We start from the raw sequence: 21,480 nt of genomic DNA, 5'->3' as shown, positions 1-21,480 counted from the left end.
CCACAAATAACATTCTTATTTTTGCAATGAGGTGCACAAAACAGGGTTTAAAATGTACCAACAGGCAGGGTAGTTTCAGAGTGACATTGCCCAGCCCCTTCATTCTCATCATGGACTCACTGAACAAGTCAGGATTCACTCACTCTAGGGATGGAAATGACTCCTATTGCAGAGCAGTTTCACTCATTCCAGGTTTTACTACGAGCTTGATCAGCCACAGTGAAACTCATAGTAAAACCAAGAATGGATCACACTGCCATGAAATAGGAGTCTAATGTCCATCCCTGCACTTGCAGGACAGTGATGGGAAGCTTTCCTTGCTAGCAGCAAGCCGTCTAAATTCACAGAAAAGTAATCTATAAACCCTCGAGGGGTACATATGAGAGAGATACCAATGTGTCTACCCAATATGGAGCTGCTGGGAGATAGCTACAAGCTGGGAGCATCAGACAATTCAACAGATTGCAAGACAATTAGCCACAGCCTAACAGAATTGGTTTACAGCTTAAGCAGATTATATTAAAAAGATGACAGCATCTGGTATTACGTCAGCTAGCACAGGGGCTCCGTGTAAATGCAATTCTGTAATCAGAAAAGGATTGGTTTAAAACACGGTTCCTCCAAAAGGAGGCAATAATAATACAACTAGCCTTGCCATACATCCAGACCCCACATATACTGATCAGTCCCACAGGAACGCAGGGTCCAAAGCACTTGTTCGACATGCCGTCTGGTTACACCACAGCCGACAAAGACCAATGCAGCCACAGACCTTTGTTTCATGAATAGTAGTAAGTGTTCAGTGTAAGCCAGTCTTTATTCCTATTCAGTATTTCTTAATAATGCATGGTCTTTTCCATATACAATGACGTGGTTTTAAATGAGGACTTTTCTTATGGGGGCTTTTCTGCTTGGTTGCAAACAGTCCCTGAGAGTTTAAATGTGTTTGACCTAAAATGTAAACAATTAGGAAACTAACAACCCTGCTTGTGGGTTTAAGGAATGGAAAACTGGCTGGTAGGTGTAAGCAGAGTCAGAAGGCTCTGGTAACTGACAGGGAAGAGGACGGCTGCAGAGGACTGCAACAATCAAGCTACTCAAACTCCACCATCTTGCACACTGTTGCCCAGCACGCACTTTCTTTCTTTTAACCACTGAGCTCAAACCCCACTGCTTTCCGCAACCCAGTAGCTGGCTCCAAACAAATCATTCATCATTCTAATTAACAGTTTATGAGCTGCTCTGAAACCAGTTTGCAAGTAAATATTAAGCAAATGAGAAAGAATCCACAGTGTAATCTCTCAATACTCGGGAGAGTCAAATGAGCAGCCATTCAGAGCGTTAACTCACTGCTGTGCCAGTTTCAAGGCTGAAGGCTCTGTTCACACCAGGGCTGGTGGTGCTAGTATGTGCCGCCCCCTTGTGGTTTTAGATAACCCAAGCATGCGTTACCATGGTAAACAAGTGTACACTACATCCCAATCCTTGAATCCCTGAAAAAACACAGATAATGGACTGACGCAATTGAAGCTGATTCTTCAGTGCTGTAAAACGCTCTATTGAAACTAACCAAAGCTAGTGCTCAACTCACAAAGTTCTCAGGGTAACCCTAAAAGTCCTGTTTTTTGTTTGTTTATATCAATAACAGTTTACAGTAAACACCGCTGGTACAACATATAAACATGTTATACATTAGCTACAATAAGGGCACCAGTGAAATATCAGATATAACTGCTGATATGCCAAGAGCCAAACATAAAATTTATGTAACTAAATATCAGCCAATTCCAACACGCCAACGGATCCCCCAGAAAATATACCGCTAAATATCTGAATATACTGTTTAATATACAGTAGCATTTCATTATATAATATATATATATATATATATATATATATATATATATATATATATATATATATAATATCTATAATTATATTATATTAAAAAAATATATTATAATACAAAATGGAGATGTTCCTACTTCATATGGCTAAAAAGCCTTCCCTTTAAGAGTTATCGTTTTAAATATAAATGATCACAGATATAGCTTTGGGTTACAGGGATAGAAATAAGACTCCTATTGCATAGCAGTTTCGCCCATTTGAGGTTTTACTGTGAGCTCGATTAACCACAGTGTATATGTAACAAGCTTAGGGCTGTTACTAAACTCATAATAAAACCAGGAATGGATCAAACTGCTGTGCAATGAGAATCTTATTTCCATCCCTGCAGCGATACTGTTAGAGGACCATATTACAGTAGCTCAACAGTATTATTGACAGCGCACTGTTAACAGATGTAATCTAACAATTTATTAAATTCATTATAATCCATCAGATAGCTGCAGTAGGGTGTTTTTCTTGAATCCCATTTCATTCATGTGCTGATTCAGGTACTGTACAAAACTGCATCTTAAATCATTCTTGAGTGGCCTAGCTCTGTCGAAGACCTTATCGTGTTTACTTCAGTCTCTATTTTTTTTTTTTTTCCCCAGGGAAGCAAATGTCTGTGTTGTATTTGCATCTTACTCTCGATCATGTCTCTCCACACACACACGCTACAGAATCAAACAAAACAAAACCTACCCCCTTCACCAATCAACATCTTTGTACACGCGCAAATAATGACTACTTCTTGTGAGCACAAACACACACACTATATATATATATATATATATATATATATATATATATATATATATATATATGATATAGAAGCGATTCTTGCTCGTAATACATAAGGCATTCCCCTGTGCTTTTAATTAAATGTTTTCTTTCTTAAAAATAAATAAATAAATAAATAAACGGAAAAGAGTAAATGTCCATAGGACCGCTTGATGTGAAACACTCCCCTACTCACAGCACCACCGCACATTAAAACGAAAAGCGACCCCAATTTACACCCTTCCCGCACGAAATCCACATCCACGACGCATTGCCCCGTCTTCCCAAGTCAAGATAATGACAATAACAAAATGCATGCATGTTTTTGGCGTCTGTACAATGAATAATAAACCGCGTTGTATTTGTCTACTCACCACCGAATGATTGCAGTTTAAAGGGATAGCTTCACCCCCCCCCCGTCCCACCCCCCCTAGTGACAGCGCGCTCTCAACCAAACTTGTTTTCTTCCTTAGCATAGCAGAGAAGGAACAGGGCGTGGCAGAGAAGATCGGGCGTATTGTCAGATCGTTTGACCAATCTAGACTCCAATAGTGTTTTCCATAGCCTATCCGCATCGAGTGGGGTCGCGGGGTAGGTTGAGCTGCCAGTGACGTCTCTCCGAGTCCCTTCTAATGATATGGGGGCGGGACTAAAGCTAAACCGACCTGTTGAAGTTCTCGACACGATTGTGAAACAAGCAACTCGTTTTGTGAAACTTGTCCCATATCAAGACCGACTGCACGTTACCTGAAAACAATTAACACCATACTTACAAACGAAAGGGGTGCTGTGCTGTGACAAATTTACTTTTTTTTTTTTTTTTTTTTACTCAATATTTACAAAGCATTTCCAACCATGCTAAGTTACCACGTTTCCTTTCTAAAAATTTTAAATAAAAACAAAACGTTGATCTGAAAAAGCTTCCAATAAATAAGAGTTCATACGTGCATATTTATTGCTTCTTGCTGTAGCATTTAAAACTGTTAATGCTTTGTGAATGTGGGGTTTAAACGGTAGGCATAGCAACTGAACAAGTTAATAATTACAGTCGTGTAGTTTTGGAAACATGACAAGAGATGCATGTGTACACACAACAGGTGACTAATGCTTATACAGAAAATATAATACACATTAAAACAGATTTCTCTGCTTGGTCCAGCCACAAGTACAACGTAGAAAATGCATTTCACAGAATCTCCACTTTTAACAACACTGCCCTCTTGAGGAAATGCTCTGCAGTGCACGGCTGTTTTTCACTTCAAACAAACCCAACTGGTGGTGCCGTTAATATGTCCAAGAAAATAAAATCCTCTTAATTGGGATTTTTGTTTTACATTATATAAAAATAAATGTAGATAAAAATTTGTATAAAAATAATTTCTAAGCCTGTCTGCACCATACGAATGACTAAATAGAATAACACCTTCCAGCACCTTGTGGAGTCGATGCCATGTCGTGTCAGTTTGATTTCTATTGCATGAGAGTAGCTGTCATGTACTTCATGCTGATATTGGACTTGGCATTTGACAATATGAAATGAGATAGTAGTGGTGGGGTCCTACCAAAAAGTAGCTTCTCTGTAACATGAGCCTTCAGCGTTTTCCTCCAGGTAACGTGCCTCTTGGCCTGGAGTTCATGGCTGAAGTGTAATGCTGAATCCAGGGATCAGCCTAGGCTGTGATCAGGGCTAACGGTGCCTCCATATTAGGTAGAGCTCATAATAAAGTGGCCATAATAGACTCTCACTACCTGACCTGCAGTCTGAACCATGCTGTCCTAACAAAATGTATGATAGCAGCTGCAGAAACCTCACTTCAATACGACAGATCTGTGATAAGGGTGCATTTGTCATTATACTGTATTCTTATTCATAGGGTCATTACACATTCAAAAGGCAGTGAAATTATGTAACTGCACAAAATGCATTGGCATTTTTAAATCCCATGTATTATATTAGGCTGTGGGAGCCTTCCAGTATTGGGTGAACAATGGCATGTTGTATTCCGTTAACCAGCCTGTGCTGTGAAGAAGGAGCTTGTCTGCTCTGATAGACGGTGCCTCCATGTGAATGAACAGGCAGATCTGTGCCATGGGCTCTGTGTTGGCTTGCTGCTCAGAGAGCCTTTTCAGCCAGGAAAGACCGAGGGGTATGGGGAGTGAACTCAGAGTCTCTAACGGCTTCCCTGAGGAGAGGGAGCGAAAATACAAAACCAAATAACTGAATATAAAACTCGACCCCACGACAGTCCTCAATGTCACCGCAGTGATGTGATAGAGAGGCTTCAACCTGCTCTGGAACCAGAGCATTCAGGGACAGGATTTCTCCTACACAGAAGGCATGTTGGTACAATACTGCTTGTGTTAACAATGCTGCTGTTTTTGGATGTGTTATTGAAAAAAGATTATATTCAAAGAGTAGGAAAATTCAAATGTCACTGTCTTACCTTGCATGATGTTTGCAATCATTCTGAGCTTCTGATTGAAATTACTCAAGTACTGGGTTTGCTTTTTTAAAGTCATGGTGCTTTTCTGTGCACTTAGGAGCTGCTCTTCAGTATTAGTTGTGTGCCATAGATATATGCAACTTAGACTAGCTCAGCAAAGGTATACAGAAATAAGAGCAGCACCATCTAGTGATATGCCACTGGATCAAGTTCCTTTTTTTTCTAGCAATACACTGCTATGCACTAGACGACGCTGGTGCTTGCTAATATAAAGAGCGGCTGATCCAGCCTGCATTACATACCTGTCTATGACACGAAATTAAAACCAAACAGCAACTCCTAAACTCAGATTCAAAGCACCTGAGCATAGACTTACCAAAAAAATCCAAGAGGAGGGACAAAGCTAGGGGAGACTAGGTTTGACACTCAAAGCTGGGTTACATTTCGTGTTCGTTGGTATAGCTTCCAGACAGCTGCAGAACCATTGTAAGACATCAACACCAGTATTTTTGTCTGTGGTTATAGGGGTTGAAATTAAAAGCATTTGGCACTCCTCAGACTCTCACAAACAGTTTGTCTTCGGGAATGATGTTAGCTTTTGTGCCCAGAAAAAAAAAAACAATTCGCTCTTTCTGGGCACTTTGTCAACTTTTGCCTCAGACCCAGACAGTCTCTTAACAGACTATTCTGTTAGGGGTTCTTGTACACTGTTGAACTGCTTAAAAAGTAGGTCCTGAGTTTCAACAACTGGAATGCTGGTCAACAAGATTTTAGGGAAAGGGGTTCATGTGACCTAAATCATTAAAATTCCTTATAAGACAAAGAAAACAATAACATGGTTAATTTACTTGAATTAAGAACCCAACAATGAATGAAGTTTAAATGCAATCGCATGCTGATCATAACAAACTCCAGTTTTTTACATCAATCAAACAGTGATCTTACATAAGCTTTATTACCCTGCCGTTCAAAATTACCAGCTGCAGAAAACGTTTGTGTCGTTGAATATTAGTTTGAGGAGAAATAAATCGAAGAACTGAGGTTAGGACAGGCAGGCGGCGGGGTTGCTTTTTCTCAGCTGTGTTTCAGAATTCAGCTCTCGCACGATGTAATTATTTAGCGAAGACTTGCGAGCGCGGGTAAGGCACTGATCTACAGCTGCAGCTGAAAGCGCGGCCGCTCTGGCTGTCCCAGCGGGGGATTGCAATCACTAGCCGGGTTTCCCTGCTGTGATTAACCCGTTGCAGAGTCAATTTTGCATGTCCACATTAACCTGTATATTTCTTAGCGTTTTACAAAACCTGCAATGCAAACTTATGTAATGAATGTGTTGTAGACATTACATTTGTAATGAACCACAGAGGGTCTGGAAAAACAAGGCGCTGCAAAATACCTTTACCACACGTGCTGTAATCCAGAATGAAAATGGAAAGATCGGGGGTTGTAACAGGTTTCACGAGTCTGTAACTAAATTGGATACTTTATTAAAAAAATAAATAAATAAATAAATAAATAAATGTCTGAATGTTTTGTGGATAGCCTACACTCTTACTGTAATGCATGTCGTATTTTTATTTTAAATTATTTATTTAAAGGGTTTACTTGGAAAGACCCACGAGACTAGACAAGTCTTGTCTAAGCATAAAATAAACAGCAGCTTAAATTTAAAGCACCAGTACATACAGCAAGATCTAAAAAAATCTATAATATCGGACTAGAGAATTTGTGTCGCAGTGATTTAGCTCCAGTGCTGCAAAATATCTCTCTAAATATATGCATTTATATATATATATATATATATATATATATATATATATATATATATATATATATATATATATATATATATATATATACTATAGGGGGAGACCGGGGTTGGTTGTCACAGTGCTCATAGCTATGAAACTAGATGGCGCAGGCAGGTGATGCTAACACTGAAATGTGTGTTCTATTGTCTGGAAGTCAACCATCTTGTAATTTGAGGTCAATTCCATCTAACATAAAGGTTAGCACATATTTCTTTTTTTCATACCCAAAGTAAAAAATCCACATCTTGTTATTTATGTTATAACTCTTAGTAGTATTGGAGTTTGTTTGAACTGGTAGCCATTTAAATAGAACCAGATACTGGCTATCTTTTGGTGTAAAAACAAAACCTGTAGGTTCACCCGGTAGTAATGAGAGAATTAAATTATCATGTAAAGTCTGGTTGGGGGCAGATTGTCACATAGTTTTGGGAGTTGGCTGTCACATGCAAATCCTATAGGAAGAAGTCTTATATTTTTTCTTTCTACTTTTTTACACCAAAATGTGGGCTATGTCACCCTGTAATGCTTATTTAAATTATTTACTGTTTGTCCTCTGGTTCTGTGGAGGCTGTGGTAATATTTTGTAGCATGGGTCAACATTTCAAATATATATAGGTCTGTATTTTTTATGTTCACATAAAAAGTACAAATACAATTTTTTTCTATCATTGTACACATGAGAAACGTTGTTATTAAAAAAAAAAAACTACAAATGTTGCATTATTGTCTACTGTAAAAGCAAGAACATACGCTGCGACAACCAACCCCAGTGTGAGGTAGGTTGTCACAGGTGGACCGACGCATTTTCAACCGTCTAAACATCATATTTGGAATAAAGTTATGCTGAAATAAAAATCATCAGTTTGTATGTAAAGAGTTATTCTTCAGTATAGCGAACCTCGCAGCATGGCACCAGATTTGTAGGAAATTTTAAAAAATCATAAGTATTTTTTTGTCAAATTGCTATAATACATTACAGTTTTTTTTTCTTCCGAATAACTTGGTTATGTGGAGTCATAAATCAAAAGTCAACAAGATGACGTAAATATAATTTGACGTCATAAAACCCTAAATATCCTAAAACGTCACGAAAAGACGCCCATATGTGGTGGCGTCGCACCTATTAGATCCCAACCTGTTTGTGTTTGAGATAAGTTAAAAAAAAATTTTATTTTTTTTGTTTGCCGGGTGTAAGAAATCGTTGGGTGAAGTATTCGTGCGCGGTTAAAGAAAATAAAATGGGTTACCGGTAAGGACTGGACGTAAGATATCTAATTTCATAAAATATTTCGAGGGCGGGGTCCCACCCCAACCAATATCAGAGCAACGCAGTGCCGGCCCACTGGGGCATAGATTATGTCGTCGTGTTCGTCATCGGCAATTTCGTCCACGAAGGGTCTCATCAAGTTCTCACTGATCACCAAAGCGGTATAATTAATGACGACCGCCAGTTACAGACTTCCCGCCCACCTCTCCAACCACAATTTACAATTAGTACTCTTTACTAAAAAATAGGGGATCCGCTTTTTTGGAAACCAGTGCCAGTTTTTTATATTGGGGCTGAGTCATCATTGGGGGGGCTCAAAGGTAAAACAAACAAAGTCCACAAGCGCTCCCGCGGTGTTTAGTAGAAGAATGGAAAAAGGTTTACATTTAACACCTTTTTATTTTTTGCAACGTATTATTAATTTATCTCCTAAATAAGTTTCCGGTAGTAACTTTTCGGCGCCTGGCTTACCTTCGTGCCGTTCGTGGATAATCCAACGTTTCTGGATGAGAAAAAACTAAGTGGGAATGGGCATGGTGTGTGATCCATGTCGTGTAAATACATAAACGTTACTTTTTTCTTTTGTCCACTGGCGGCCGCGTTTTTCGTTTTGAAAACTCAAGAAGAATGGCGTAAAGTAAAATAAAAATTGTTGTGGGTGCAAGAACGTATACACCCGTTTGATGACACGGTTTCAACTATAGAAAATTTGTAGTTGGTCCATTGGAGGACGTAGAGCCGGAGGAGCGAGGCAGAGAGGGTAGAGGGAGGAGAGCGGACGCGGTCGGGAGGGGACAATACACCTCAGTATTTTTGCAGTTCTACTGCATTAAACTGCAGTATTTTGGATGCAGTGCTTTCTGCGGTACCACCACTGCAGCGTGATATCTAGGGCTTGGACAAAATCTATTAAAAAACTGCCATCTTTAGCAAACACTTCATAGCACGCGCAATTCTTTTATTTTACCAATGGCATTCCTGACCTGCATTCTATAGTATTAAAGCTCCAGGTGTTAGTCGTGCGTCACGGCCGGTGACCCAGTATCTAATACAGCAGCAGTGACTCGTGTTTCGCCATATTAATTACTGCTGGGTCATTCTGAGAGAGTTGGTTGTTAAATGTAATCATTGAGAAATGATTTATCCCCTGCGAATTTGTCACGTCAAATATAACCCTACTCAGTAACCCCCCGAGTTTCCATTGTGTTTGTCAGGTCGAGGGCACAATCATTTCTTACTTTTTTCCAAATTGTGGAATAAACGTGCATTAAATAGAGATTTATCAAATGGCATGAAAGCGGCGACTGGAAGCACGGAGCACTATTAGGTTGCAAAGACTTGAATTCCCTTACCCGTACACACACTAGTACAGCACATTATGTCATTGCAGAAAACAGTGTGACCGCGGGCAAAACTTTGAGGTCTTACCGCATTTTATTTAACAACCGTTCTGCATATGGCAAACTACTGTGGCAATTGATCTTAACATCACCCAGGTAACCTCCTGCATCTCGGCTCTCGCTCTGCAGCCCTGGCTGTGCCCCCCCCCCTTCATGTGCAGGACTGGCTAATCTGAGCCTATTTTAGGTCCTAGTTTTTGATCCCCATTAAAGCCGGGTCATTGTATCTGATGCTGGACTAAACTGATCGTCACTGACCAGTCTTAACGACTCATGACGACACAGTGGTCTTCTGTTTCCCGGGGTGATTTTGTGACCTTTCAATGCACGCAGGGGGTTCCAGTTTAGATACATGGGCATGCCAGCTTCTGTGAAGGGAACAAACAGCTTCAGTGAAGGAAGGAATCTGACTCAACACCAGATAAAAGGCTTGTATATATTATGTGATTGTATTATTGCTCTAAACAAAACTAGGTGTGATGCTCAGGGCATCAATTCAAGAACAAGCCCAAGGAACCTCGCTGGACGACGGTGGAGATGTCAGCAGTGAAGCGCAGAGCAGGTGCAGCCACCGGAGATCACGTTATGTCTTGGAATGAGGAAATCAAAGACTGGGTGCCACAGCAGGCAGTAAAGTCCTGAAAAGGTGCAGCAGGAGCGCGTGTAATAAAGCCCGTGGTAACAGAGCTACTCAGAAAGACTGCAAACGTCGTGCTGGTTAAAGATACGTTATTTCAAGCAGTTTGCTGTTCGCACGCTGCATCTGCTTCGCTGTGCTTTGTTTCAGATCTCCATTACGCCTTTGCAGTGCGGGGAGCGCTCGCATGCTAAAATCGCATTCCCTCCCACCCCATATAAAACAATACTACAGTACCATCCGAAACGATAGGTTCATATACGTCAGTACTTAAAGCCTGTTCTGGTCAGTGAAATCAAGTCTGCAGTTCACAAAACACTTTGCAAGGATATTCTGGTCGATCAAACAGTCTTATTTGCAGGTGTATTTCGTTTCCTGCCTGAAACTTTGCATAGCTTTATAACCTGAGGTAAGAATACACAGCCCACCTCCCCTCTCCTGTCCAATCCATTTCAATTGGGACTCTCAATCAGCCCCGGTTAGGATTGGTAGACTAATGAGCATCCAAGAAAGGAGGCAAGAGGCAGCTTTTAATCTCTGACCGCAGAAGAAAATGTAGGCTGCACATGAAGGCTGTGAATTTATTATACTGTCAGTTGGTGAATTGATTTATCAATACACTTTTGTGTAATGACCAGTTTCAGGTTGGATTGTAGTTTGTAAACTGTAGATGGAACCGGCTGCAGCCCCAGTTTGATACTGGGGATGAGATGAGATTTCTACACACTGGTTTCAGGCTGCAGATGGAAATGTTGTTTTATTCAATAGCTTCTTATACTTTTACCAATGGAAGTCTGGGTTTACAATCTAGCTCAAGTTCAATGAACATAGGCTATGATTTGGCAGAATTGTGAGTCTCTGCTTTACAGAGGGGCTAGAATCTCCTGTGGGGGCCTGACTGGTTCCAGTGCCATTATCCATCACCTTCCACAGTGAATCCCCAAACGCTTCTCCCCAGTCTTGCAGGGAGATTGCTGTGTGCTGGGGGTCTGGCCCGAGTTGCATGGGCGCTCACTGCACCACATCTTGTTATTATGTTGACTAATTCGTGGATGGTGTTATTTATAGAAGCATTTTTTTGCATCGCCCTCATTTTTTGTCATGTGTGAACTTATGTTGATGCCTAAGCTTTTTTTTTTTTTTTTAATAAACGATTTCCTTCTGTCAGATAGTGAGACTACTTGTGGCTCAGTGCTGTGAGGAAAAAATCAATTACCAAGGAACTCATTGTTGAAAGATGTATCTGCTGTTTGTGTATGTGTTATACTTACACAACCCTGGCAACACTAACCAAAGTGAGGTTTATTTATTTATTTATTTATTTATTATTATTATTATTATTATTTATTATTATTATTATTATTATTATTATTATTATTATTATTTATTATTCACAGCATGCATCTTTCCATACTCTGTCATTTTTGAGTCATTTTTGCATTGAGGGTCCAGGTCTCGCATCGGTAAGTTAGCACTGGCAGCATGCATTGGTCAAAGACTCTCCTCTTGAGGCATAAAGGTAGCTTCTCTTTCAGAACCATGCTTAATCTTCCAAAGTCACTCTAGCCCATTTTTGCTCTTCTGTTGATTTCGCACATTTGGTTCTCCATTGCCGAAACTAACTGTCCTAAATATACATAGTTACTAACTTATTCAAACTTGATCCCATTGACTTCAGTTACCGGTGGAGTGCTATATTTATTGAACATGACTTGAGTACTGCAATGATCAACGATATATATATATACTATAACTTATAATATATATATATATATATATATATATATATATATATATATATATATATATATATATATATATATATATATATATATATATATATATATATATATATGCAGTCTCCAGTTAAATCAACTATGCTGAGATAATTATGATTGATGGAACCCAGGGATCACTCTAGATTCTTAACACTAAAGAAGCTTGAACTTGCTGCAAAAATTAAATTAGCAGCACTATACAAACTAGACAGTGTGCCAGAGTGGCAGGGGCATAATTAACACAAGTGTAATGAAGAAGGGAATAAACTGAGTGAAGTCTGGGAATGTGTGCAGATCTGATCTGTCGAGGTGGAGCAAACACTTTGGACTTGAATTAGGTTTTATTAGGCAAGCTTTGGTAATTACAGAAATTAGCTGTTCACTGTAACTTGTTTTTTCCCTTCTAATTTATTCCTGTAGTCTAGTGCTGTTGCTTGCAGAATTTCAGATCCCCTTTAACAAGTTGTCTGGATAATTGTAGTGCAGGCAGTGTCCACTAAAGCAAAGCCACTATGCAGTATTCATCACAGAATGCATTATTCCCTTTACTGCTGAATCGGCAACTTCAGGAGCCTCCATTGTGAAAATGCTGTTGGAATACCATTATAATAACAGCGTATGAACAACGACTATATAGAGATCTCAATCGATGGATGACCACCAAACTAAACTTAAAAACTGCACGATATAATTATACTGTATCGATTGACTTTATTGTCTTTCTTTGCCGTTTTCACTTCTGACTAACAGAAATTATAATGACTTCTTTTAACAGGCCTTAATTATTACCTTTTGCTTTTCTACTTTAAAAAATTATATGACGTCTTCCTTTGACTAATTTTACAAGTCAACTCAATTTTACATTAGAGCCAGTCAACCAGCACCAATTTAACGGTCGTTTTTTTCAATAATGAAGACAAACTATTAGTAATAAGCATGATAAAGCGTATAAACACGCATGTGATAGTAATCGTGTGGGTTATTACACTGAGTGGCTACGTCGGAGTCGCTCAGCAGTTCCTGCTGGGAACCCGAGGGTTGTTAACGGTTGCTGTGGTAACCTGCTGTGTGTGACGCAGATCTGAGCGCTCTCAAAGCCCCGAGAGGAAGTCGGCTGTCAAGAGTGCATCTCTGCCGTGGAAACGAGACAACTGCCCCGGTTTTCAAAGCCGGTAAATCCGGGAAAGTGGTGTCTGTTGTGAATCTAATCACAATTCAATGATAAACCGTTTAAAATTCATCTGCTGGATCGATTCTCTCTTAACTGCCCATATGGGCTCCTATAATATATTCCCATGGTAAAAGCACAGCAAAGTGTAACAAGGAAATATAGTAAAGCATTGGCAAGCATTGTGAGGCCCAGAGAGGTATGGTAAAGGATGTTAAAAACGGCAACATTACAGTTTGGTGTTTATACAGTCGAAATTATATAATCTATAAAAGATGCATCTCCCTCTGTCAAGAGTGTCAACTTCCAGAGAGTTTTACTGCTTTTCTTTTTTTTGCTCTAGAAAAATAAAAAGATTTATGGATGCTTATTTAAAATGCATGGCCATTTCTTTTGTTTTAGGAGTGCAAATGCTAAAACTCAGCCTAGTAAAAGTTATACAAAATGAGCGAGCCTCGCTCCAAATGAGAGATACTTGACAGTCCTTCACGTGTCAGGCGTTTCCTATGATATTATAGCCTGCATCTGCCAATGCCCTCGTGCTGCGTCTCTGCTCACCGGCGCTGTGGTTTAGAGAGATTACAGCGCTCCTTCTGTCAGATCGGCAGGGGACTGGTCATTAAGACTGCCATTGACTTTTCCAGTCCATTAAAGATAACCAAGGACAGGAAGGGGTACAGGGTGGGGAGGGAGGAGAGGAGGAAGTGGGAGAGAGTGACAGAGAAGAAGGCAGGGTGCCTGTCCTTTATAAAGGATGTAGTATAGCTTAGTCCAAAACCGTATACAGTTCTCTTGATATTTCATCAATTCAGTGAATTGCACATGCACTATACTTTACTGTTTTTTCACTATTGTCAATAGCTCACTGTTGTGATGTGGAAGGCTAACAGTCATATACTGAAGCAGCACTGTTACTGGTGCTCTGTTTCCAGTTTGCCTTGTCACCGAGGAGCAAGAGGAACAAGGGGAGGGAGGCGTGAGAGAAAGGAGGGACAGGCAGAGAAAGAGGTGGAGTAAGAGAGGAGTGAAGGGGAAGAGATGGGGTTAACAGGGACAGAAATAAGACCCCCATTGCATAGTAGTTCGATCCGTTTCTGGCTTTACTATGAGTTTAATAACACATACCTGTGTTTGTTACCTAAACACTACGGCTAATCAAGCTTGTTTTAAAACCTGAAATGGGGGTAACTGCAATGCAATGGGAGTCTCAGGTCTACCCCTGTACTATAGTCTCTGTCTTTTTTTTACCAGTCTTATCTCACACACACAAAACTATAGACAGGGTAATACTGCTACGCAATGGGAGTCTTATTTCTATCCCTGGTTTTATAGAGAGATGGGGGGTGAGGATGGGTGGGAGAGGCAGTAAGAGGGGGAGAAAGTAATTATTGTGTCAGAGGGGGGCAGAAAGAGGTGTGTAATAGGCTCCTAGCCATGACTCTGCAGTTATGAATGAATTACACTGACGCCTCATGTGGTGAGAGATAATTTTTTCCCCTTCTGCCTCATTGAAGGTCAGATTAGAAGTCAAAAAGAAAATGCCTGTCTGTGTGCTTCCATTCAGAAAACTGTCATGCCTGACGGATTGTTGGACATAGCAGGTCTGCTGTTAACCCTCACAGCGCTGGGCTCTGCAGGGCTGAGACACTGCTGGCAGTGTGAGATTGCAGCTCCTTCTGAACCATTTACCACCTCACAATCATTCTGCCCAGCTCATCCACTATGCTTTCATTTTCTTTTGGGGGGAATATATGTGAGTGAGAACATTACTGCAGCATGTATAGTTAAGTAGCTATCGTTTGTATGTAGACTCAATATCATTTAGATATTTTTGTCTTGTATATTTTTTCCACTTAACAATCAGATTCAAAGACTGATTAATTGATTTATAAATAATATCGTACAAAACCCAAATAGGGGATCTTTGATCTTGTGTAATGTGTTCATTTGCAGATTGGATTGTAGACAGCGGATGGAATCATCTGCAGCCCCAGTTTGATACTGGGAACCGAGAGGAGATGGGAGTTTTACAGACTGGTTTTGTGGTGATTGACAAATCACTTTTGTATGCAAAGAATGAGCACAAACATCGGTTTCAGCAGTTTCATTTCTTTTTTTTTATTTATTAAAAAATCACTGTTTAGCAGACTTGTCTTTATTCACGGGATGCGTGAGCGTGGTATATTTGTAATAGGAAGACTATTGCTAAAATCAAATGTTACATCATCTCTTGTTGATACAAAAAAAGACAGAAAAAACAAACAAACCTGGGGAAAAAAAAGATTTAAAACACAAGATGCTTTACAGTTTGTGCCCTGCCTGCATGCTGGCATGAGAGCAGGCATCTCGTGCTGATCAGAACTCTGCCCAGGGACTTACAGGATAACATTTTTTTCCCCTTCAAATATCTCATATCACTGGCTTCTAAAATGAACTCTCTTCCCTCTTGCTTTTTTTGTGGTCTGCCCAATTTGAAATGTCTGACTCTCTATCGAACCCCCCATCTGCAAATTATTTACTGATCACGAGGACTGAAGGTGAATGGCCTCCTCTCCTCCACCAAACACAAGTAAGTGATGTTACCAAGCTTCTCAGCTCCGGGGGCTAGAGCCCAGCCTGGGAAATCCCACCCTGAGCTCGTGGGGTGCAAGTGAGTGGTCGCTGAAGCCCGATGAGGTGTTCTAAGACAAGGCAATTTTCCTCCCCTAACCTGCAGGAGCACTAATGCTAACGCAGCGCTCCCAACATTGGCAACCCAACACAAGCAGGATTCTAACTAGTGAGTTATGCATATCCCTGCTGGGGATACAGTGGAGGGGGTATATAGTACGGTATATCACAATTTAGAGTTCTTATATCTAAAGAACCACTTGCCCAGTTGACACACAAACTGTTAAGGACAACATAACCACCTGTTAACACTGGAGAGGGCAAGTTACATAATGGATATCATGCTGGTTGTGTTTACAGTTTTGACACCACATACATCTGCAGCTTATTCATTTTTAGCCCCCACTTTGCATGTTTGAAGGGATCAGAAGCTGGGTGTGTTTGAGGACCTGTTTGTTAGTCTGTCATTTTCACATGTGTATAATAGTGGAGGTCATGGTGATCTTTTCCATTGCACTGCTGGCTTTGAGTGTGAATGCACAGCCATTACAGTGGATGTTACTAAGAGAGAAAGAGAGATGGGGTGGGAGTCTGGATTTGTGTCTTTGCCGTCATCCCCAACAGGCCACTATAGGACAGCCAGCTCCCAAAGCCCAGGCAAAGCAAGTCCAGCAGGGAAGCACTGCTACCTTATTAAAAGTATATATTGCATTTATATACAACAGCATAATGCAAAAATAAAATAAAAAATCACATCATTTCACAAGATCTCCCAAAGGAAACCATACAGGACTGAAAAGAGGCCTTTCCTGCACTCTGATTCAAAAGAAATAAAAGCAGATGCTTGTTTGTACTCTCCATGCAGGTACCAGAGAGCTCGTATAATAATATAACAATAAGAATATCACCTGTAGTTGGATAGCACGGGTATAAAATTAAACAGTTGCCAAAATGCTATTTTGATGGTTTTTTTTACCAAAGCGTTTGTCGTGCTTGCTGCAGTTTCCCAGTTTGGTTTTTTCACAGTTTTTTCTGTTATTTTTTTCCCTGTGTGCTTTTTTTTTTTAAATCCAGAGAGGGAGGTCACATCTCCCCAGTAAAATAATGAATCACTAAATATTTTGTCACTTATATTAAATAATGAACGATCATTACTGCCACAAAGTTTACATACTACACTTTTTAATTAATAACTTTGACTGATTCTTGAATAAGAAGATAGGGCCATGTTTTTAAAGCCTTTACAGCATTCTGTAATTAAGTCCTGTTTTTGAAAAGGAGAAAACCATCTCTTGACTTTACTAAACTAGTATCAAACATGTAAGCCGTGTGATTGCTGGTCTCCTTATCTCTCTCAGGCTGTTTGTTTACTGCCGTTGAGTTTCCATCTTTCAAAAAATAGGAGATAAATAATGTATGGGGTAAACACTTTGAAAAAATGGCCCATAATTCTATAATAGGTTGAAGTGTAACCCTAACATTGTGTTATTTTTTCATCACGTAGTTTACATTTTTGGCAAATTTACAGACAGATGAAAGCAATCAGTAGGTAACCGATACAATGCTGCCTTTTCCATAGTATGACATCATAGATTTAAATGCATTGACAAACAATGACATCATGAAGTGAAGGCACTGCACTCCTTTAACAGGCTTCTGTGCTTATTAAATCAGGGTTATAGCTGTAACAAGTACACCTGAAAGAGGAGTAAAAAAACCTTGTGGACGCATCCCTAAATAAAAACAAACACCTGCTAAATGAAGGAAGTGTTTAATGTACCAGTAACTGTGTTACTGTCCACTGCTGGCCCCTGATCAAAATGTCATTACGTCCTAGGTTAAACACATACTTAAATCTCCATAGCCCAGTATGGCAAAAACACTTTATGTTCTTTACAATGATGTAGTATCCCCTGCGTGCTTCTAGCAGGCTGTTTGTGAATGATTTTCACACACACTATGAAGCCTGCAGTTCGGTGAACTGTACTTCTCAGCTACTGAAAACGAAGAGGATGTTGAAAGAGAGTAAATTCTGTTCATTTTGAGGCAAGTGTTGGCTTAGACTGCTAAGTTTGTTTTTTTTGTTATTTTATTCATGGCAATTACATCTGAAATGGGAGATGTGACAACAACTTTTTTGAAAACATGAAAACTTTTAACAGAATTTGAGAAAACTGGAACTAAACCAACCAAGAACTATTGGAAAGATGACATGATAAGAGCATCATTGTAAAGCATGTCTGTGCCTCTTACACCACAAATAAAAGAAATACCCAAATAAATATAATAAAATAACTAATATCTATCATCTATAATAATACTCAGAATTGAAACAGCGCTTTATATTTCTTGTGCCCTCGGTTCGGGCCAGTCTCTGTAAACATCATAAGAAGGGTATCTGGGATCGCCAGGGGAGACTTCGCACGGATAGGCATTGCTCCTCTTAGACTATCGTGTAGCACTCCAACAGAAAGAAAACAAACTGACAAGTTGCCAGACAGCAGCTAAACTATAGGAACATTCACATTAAAATGTAATCCACTCAAGTAGAAAATGCAGTTCAGGAGGGCAGAAACTTGTTCCCTTTAAGTCTCTGCACTTACAGTATTTGAACATTTGGTGGCACTGCATGTCAAGGTAATAAAATCCCAAACCAATTAACTATAGGTGGGCTGTGCTGGGCAAAACTTTTCAAAATGACTGCAGTACTCAAGGGCAGTGCTAAATGGGATCCTGCTGTCCGACTCACAGACGTATCAATCCACAGTCCTCTTCAACTGCAGGGACTCATCTGGGGGTTTCTGTATTGCTGTGCGTGATGCAACAGAATCTGTTCTATAACTGAATAGAACATCAGCTCTGCTCTGCTGTATAAACTGTATTCACAGTGTAAACTATTTTTTAGCAATTTTTCAAGACATTTTATAAATATAGGTCAACCAGTTGGTCAACCAGCAAAATGTTAATATTGCGCTGTACACACAGTACATTCGAGAAACGCACTGCAATGAATGGCAAGTATATATTAACCCTATGTTACATATTAATCCTATGCTGAGCCCAAAACTAGTTCACAATTTTATAAATAGCAAAAGCTCAACTGAAATTATTGGCAGGTGCTTTTCATTGAGAAATATAACTGTCTTGGCATTGTCTTTGATTTCATCATTGCATGATGTCTGGTGAGGCTGGGACTGTCACATGCTCAATAATATATTGTAGAACTGAACAGACTCAGGCTGAGCAATAAGGAAATGAATGGCAATGCCTTGGCAGTAGTATTTTCTGCAGTGAATGTAGCTGAAAGCTAACTGAAAACAGCTCTAGTGCTAAATAAAGAAATAATACACACACGCACACGCACACACACACACACACACACACACACACACACACACACATCTATCTATCTATCTATCTATCTCTCTCTCTCTCTCTCTCTCTCTCTCTCTCTCTCTCTCTCTCTCTCTCTCTCTATATATATATATATATATATATATATATATATATATATATATAATATTATATATATATATTATATATACTGTCCAAACTCTGCAAATATCATAAAAAAAAACATTGATTTTCGTGCTGTTTATTCTGAAATAGCTAATTTTGCATCCCTACTGGCCAAAAACTGTCCACAGAAAACATTCTCTGATCCAAATATATACCATTTGGATAGACTTAGAAAATTGGCCACAGTTGAGCAAGTGAAAGGATTAGAATGCAGTTTCTGGGTGTTTGAAATAGCAAGTACACTGTTGTCCAGACTGTAGAGTTGCGAGCCTGCTCGGAATTCCTTGCAAGCAGAGCTCCGCACGGCTGACAGCAGACAGGTGGGATTAATAAGCAGAGCTGCATGCGAGAGTAATGACAAGCCACCTGGGACCACAGCGCTCACAGCTGTGCTTTTTAACATTCATTGCAGTCGGGACGGAAAAGCCTGCCCTTTTTGTATTTTTGCTTTCGATTAAGAACAAGAGCTTGTGGTGTTTGCAAAATATCACTGGAGCCAGCCATTAAGGGCTGGTCTGCCTCCTCTTGAACGGGCTTAACCTGGACAGCTGGTTAAGCTGAAAGCATATCTAAGCATTTAGGTATCAAGGGGCCAGTCAATATTCCACTTAAAATGCATTGATTATATTCTATATGGAGTCGAAAGATTAAGTATAAACAGTAAGTATCTTAGAAATCAGGTTTCGTTTTGTTTTTACTGGGAGTACACAGCTGTGCACTAGATGGCGCCAGCAATTGCTAACATAAAGACACTTATTGGCTGATCTAGCCTGCATTATGTCTACAGCAGGCAACCTAAACTGAAGAGCAGCTCCTGGACTCATAGTCAAAGCTCCTTAACACAGACTGAAAAGAAAACACAATATTTGACGAATTGCAATAGGAAACACTCTGAATTACTGGAAAATGAAAAGGGAACAGTAAAAAATTCCATTTGTGTTGAATAAAATTCCAATTTATTCAACACAGCAGATTTAAAATTGCATTTTCCTACTTTTCTTACACTGTCTTACACTTTCCAATTATTCTTATTCGATTACACAAATATTGTGTTTAATTCACTTTTTGATATACTCTGTTTTAAGGAATATATTAAAGTAACCATCATTTTACATATGTGTAGTGTAGCAGAGAGCAAATAAATATGCATCAATAGACTAATGTAAAAAATGAACTCAATTACATTTGCATATGAAAAGAAATGCATTGCTCACTGGTAATAAAAATAACTGGACATCATCTTGGTATTAAAGGATCAATAACTTAAAATGAGCTGCTGTGCAAACTGAATCATGGTAGAACATGCATGCTGCATCACTACATATATAAGTGCATTGGTTATTTTCGATATCTTGTGCAAAATAAATGGATTTAGGGTTACATTTTTAGACAAACTAGAAATATTTACAGAAAGAAACCGAAAAATCTAATAGAAGAATAATCTGTTAATGGAATGTATTGCAGTGAAAGAATGTTCTAATGGTTTATTATTATTATTATTATTATTATTATTATTATTATTATTATTATTATTATTATTATTATTATTTAACCATTAAAACAGCTCATATAGGCAGTAGGAGAGAATGAAACTGCTTTATTCTAATCAGCCTTCGTTTACTAGTAAATAAGAGTACAACGTTTTAAATATATTTGTCTGATCGTTCCCAGCCCTCATTACCCCAGACTCAAAGTTTAAGCCTGCCAGTACAAGCAATCATCCCTTGTAATTGGGTAAAAATCTGATCAGATTGTGAAATGCTAGGTCTTTTTTTACTTTTTAATTATTTGTACCAGGAACTCACAGAGCATCTAACTCTCCATCATCCTGAGCCTTAGACTGTGATTCAATGACACCACTGAGACCGCCTCACCTGCATGTCAATGGCATGTCAATATTGTAAAACTAAGCTGCCAGCTTCATTCTTGAGATAGAAGAGTGCAAAAAACGACCATTCACCTCAAAAAACATTTTACATTAAAGGGGAATCAAAAGTATAGACTTTTGCATAAGACCCTCCATTCTCCCTACTGTCCATGAGCCGCTGCCCCACATATATTGTTCAAATTATTTCACGATTACCTAATTTTGAAACCAACCCTCATGTCACATTGTATCAAAGTGTGTCTCTCAGACCCTGTCACAGTGGTAAAATGCTTAGTCCCCATTCAGGGGGCCATG

General features: G+C 39.3%; 1 protein-coding gene across 1 annotated transcript in view; it reads right to left on the bottom strand.

The window, feature by feature from the left end:
- The window catches only part of LOC121300716 (guanine nucleotide-binding protein G(I)/G(S)/G(O) subunit gamma-7), a 65,720-nt gene extending 62,662 nt beyond the window's left edge, over window positions 1–3,058 (bottom strand). The window contains exon 1 of the mRNA XM_041229443.1: window positions 3,042–3,058. The gene's annotated coding sequence lies outside the window, so the exon portion shown is untranslated. The remainder of the gene's footprint in view (window positions 1–3,041) is intronic.
- Window positions 3,059–21,480: the final 18,422 nt, after the last annotated feature.

The sequence above is a fragment of the Polyodon spathula genome, chromosome 26 (assembly GCF_017654505.1).
Source record: "Polyodon spathula isolate WHYD16114869_AA chromosome 26, ASM1765450v1, whole genome shotgun sequence".
In the NCBI taxonomy this organism is placed as follows: domain Eukaryota; kingdom Metazoa; phylum Chordata; class Actinopteri; order Acipenseriformes; family Polyodontidae; genus Polyodon; species Polyodon spathula.
The sequence above is the reverse complement of the archived record's forward strand: the minus strand, read 5'-3'. Positions and strand labels throughout refer to the sequence as shown.